We start from the raw sequence: 4,341 nt of genomic DNA on the forward strand, positions 1-4,341 counted from the left end.
CTCCAATTTTGCCCCCCCCCCCCGGATTTTGTTGAAATTAAGCCACTGCTGATAAGTAATACTAGTTATCAAAATTCGAAGCACCGTCAACAGCTCTTATTTACACATTTGAAATCAGAGGTATACGCAGGGGAGCCGGGCTTCTAATGCACAAAATTAGAATAAAACATACTTTTTATTTATACTTTAAATGTTTTTAATTGGCATTTTTAGAGGACAATGCTGTCCACAAACAAAAGGTGCAAGAAAAGAGTATGACTAACTTACAAGAGTTGAAACTGGCGCCAACGTCAACATCTAGCATTTGGCGTTTCTTGGCATTTTTTCGGTGTAATAATAAGGCAAACTAGCGTAATTGGCAAAATAAGTGTAGAAAGAAATGTCTGACTTCTGATCAGTAAACAACAAAATCAAAACGATCATAATATATAGGAGAACGAAAATGAAGTTTTCTGTGCAAGACTTTTGTTTGGGGATTGATCTAATTGCGAAAAAACATTTAGGTTATGGAGTAGCTGTACAATGTGGCTTCATTTTAGTATATTGCACAGCACATAGTATTTTGTAGTGTCTCAGCTCAATGCACACTTGTGTCCACATGACGGCTAGTTCCTCTTATCTCCAATTCAGTAAATATATCTCTTCCAATGCGACAGTGGGTAAAGACCTACTCGAGGATTATTTCTTACTTTTTAATTCATTTGCACAAAAGTTTTAGATATGTCCAATTATTTTGGACAGAATATTTTATCGCTTGATTCCTTAAAAGTCAGCATTTTTGTACTACCCTCTATGCCCTGTTGTGCCTTTCTTACCATGTCATATTACAATCAATTTATTTTATTTATGATTCGTAATGATGTATTTTTATAATTGAGTTCATTTCGACTTTCTTCAATTTCAATAAGATAAGTTCAAAAGTTGAAAGGCTTCAGCGTAGGTTTGAAGCTACTTGAGTTTCCTAAATATAAGCTACAACAACTGATAAGGTTTCTTTTTCAAATAAATCGTATATACGTACTTTTGTCTTCTGTAAGAAAACGGGAAACACGTTTTTTGTCACACAGTAAAGTCAATGCCGTTTCAAACCGTATTTCTGGCATGAAGTGATTTTCTTGGTTGGCTGATTCTAAAAAGCGTTATGGCTAATCAGGGCCGAAAGATGTCAAGGTGGTTAGCTTGGAAATATCTCATCATAGTTTTTTGTGCTATATATTTTTCAATCATCATCATAAGTGTGACAAAGAAATGTCATTGTTTTTACTGCCACGGGACAGAGCGTCGTTGGTTTGTTTTTTATAGAAAAATGTAATCATTTTTCTGTCAACAGAGACAAGTCATTTCAAAATGTGTCATTGTCCTAATGCGTCATTTGCTAGATGTTTTCCAGAGAAATTGCCTACGGATTTTTTGGGGTATCTGGCTAACTGACCGTATTTCAAATAGTAGGCTGTATAAAAAGTGGGGTTCAATCCCGCTTTCTAGGGCTATAATGAGAGAAAGGTTGAGATGGCTAGGGCAAGTTATAAGGATGACAGATTGCCAAAGATTGTCCTTTTCGGCGAACCATATAGGGCTAAAAGGAAAGTGGGTCGTCCACAGTTGGGGTGGGAGGATGTCATAAAGAAAGAACTAAGGTAAATAGAACTTCCTGGGAGGGTGTAAAGAGGTATGCTTTGACTAGATTAGGATGGAGGAGGTGCGTGCGTAGCTGTGTTGGCCTCAGGCGGCTTGGTGCTGCGGTGAGTTATTAGTAGTAGTAGTAGCAGTACCATTTTTTTAAGCCCATTCTTAAGGCTCTACTTATTGCAACAGTAAACAAAATATTTAAGGCTTTATGTATCCAAATACATTTACAAAGATTGCATCAAGCGAGACACTTGACAGCAGAAAATAATTGCACCCATAAAGGAGACACTTGACAGACACTGTACGACGTACTATTCTACTTAACTTATAACTTTTATTTATACATTCAAAAATATGTAAAAAGCATAGATTTTGCAATGACATGTAAAATTTAATAATCCTCTTCATATTACACGAAAAAAAACAAAAAAAAAAACAAGAAAAAAAAACAGCAACACTTTTAACAATGACATGTGTCCGATGACAGATAAGAACTATGACACTCTCTATTTATACTTTCAACTATTCTTGTGATAAAATGTCACAAAACCGTAATGAACTACCAGCACGCTTAGAATGGATGGGAGAGATGCATGTTTGGCCTTTTGTCCCTGGTCAAATTAGCATAAACCTCTGGGAGAGGAGGTCCTCTGGCAATCGCAAAATCACCAGATGCAATGAATATGGACTTTCTAGTCTAAAATCTTACCCTTTCCCACCAGTAAAAAATTATTCGAGACTGACTGTTTGCTGCCTGTTATCACCGAGGTTAAACCTGGTACTACTTGGTGGTAAGAAAAAATTAGCTACGTTACGACCAAACAAATTATAGTCAATAAATGTTCCTTGGACACCTCATTTCTCTGGCCCCCTGTCACCTATGCTAACTCCTACTACTACTACTGCTACCAAGAGCTCACAGCAGCGTCAAACTACTCAAGGCCAACACAGCTGCATGCACTCCTCCTTCACCTCAAATTATTAAAAGCTTCTTTTTTACCCCACCCATGAAGTTCCCATTTCCTTCAATCCTTCCTTGTGACTTCCTCCCTCGATCAAAACCCACAGGAATTGTAAAGGTGCAATAAATCCAAATTAGAGAAATATTACCAAATTGACGTAGCTAGTTGGTTGTCCTTTTAGTTAAGTTTATACGTGAATTTAGCTACGTTCCGGATTTAGAAACGAATAACCCAATTGTATTTTGATCTTAACCTTGGCTCTGCTTCTATGTTACAGTTTCTTTTAGTTCTTTAAACTCCTAGATTTGCCGTTTCAAAGTCCACACTGTATTACTGTTTTCGTTGTTGGGCTTTCCGATTAAAGGCGAAATATTTAAGCTCTTTTTTCGCTTCTGAATTTCAAGGTTCTCCCAATTTTGAGGACAAAGAGGTGCCCTGGGTCCTGATGAGGCTCGCAAACAAATCTGAACGCTGAACGCATTTGAACACTGAAGGCTATAGCCCCTGGAAGTCAATAGAGCATGCATAGGTTCTCTGACAGTATCGAAGAAGGGGCCAGCAAGACTTCTGGAGTAGACATATATAAACATTCATTGATTTATTTAAGATTATTTGTTACTATTTGTTTTTGTTTTTTTTTTAACTTGAAACGTAGATTCGGCTCTTTGTAGCCTGTGATATTTGATCTTCAGTCTCACATCATGTTTTGCCACTATGCAATCTCAGAAAAAGGCAAGGAGGGAGCCTTGTTGCACCAATCCCTCCCAACATATTTGTAACTGTAATTTTAGGGAGGATACACTGAGTAGGAAAACACAGAATCCTTCTAGTCATGCATGACTGCATCAGCTTTCAACATTCAATTCAGAATACTTTCTTCTAAAGTTTACAAATTATTCTCTTTGTCTAGACTTAACACATTTGGATAAAAAAGGGAGGTCCTTTAAATTCTAGGATAGTTTCGGGTAAAATTTCTGTACGATCCGAATTCTAACAATGTATAACATTCTCTCTTTTCTAATGCATTCCACCCATACAATTTTGATTTGAAGTAAGTCATTTGCATAAGCTGGGGTCAATTCTCCAAAATTTCTTTGAAAACCCCCCAAAAAATATCGCCAAAATATCCGCAAAATCCTCAGTTTAATAATTTTTAACAGTCATATCTTTATTCGATTAATTATTTATAAATCATTTTACTGAAAATAAACAACTCTCACAGTTCTGGGCCACTGCCTGGGGCTGCAAGAGTCACACTTCCCTCAGAGATACATTTCTTTTCACATTTCGACATTTCTGATTAAAATTGCTTCCTTAAAATTTTAACATGACATGAGGCTATGAGATGCCCTATGGGAGAAAAATGGCACAGGAGGTGGCCTAAAAATCAGCTCCATGACACAATAAAATAGGAACTTCGCGTTTCTAAGAGGTTCTTGATCATCCAGAATTTGATGATGCAATGCTAATCAATACCGGGTAACTTTTGGTTTATTGTTTCTTCCCTTCTCTGAAGCAGATAAAATTTACTTATGCTAATAACTTCTAGTGCGTACCTTTAAACTGTGAGCACCTTATCACTTGGTTACGGTAACCAAGATTCGAATCTTGAATTGGAATTTTTTTGACAGACACATCCTCTTTCAAGCGTATATTTACTCCCAACTTAATTTTGTACCAAAAATTGGTATGTTTGCCCAAATTTCAGTCGATAAGATGAAGATTTACTAAGCTCCAAATAGCTTGACAG

The sequence above is a fragment of the Artemia sp. Qi Xiang Cuo genome, chromosome 2 (assembly GCF_049724085.1).
Source record: "Artemia sp. Qi Xiang Cuo chromosome 2, ASM4972408v1, whole genome shotgun sequence".
Taxonomy (NCBI): domain Eukaryota; kingdom Metazoa; phylum Arthropoda; class Branchiopoda; order Anostraca; family Artemiidae; genus Artemia; species Artemia sp. Qi Xiang Cuo.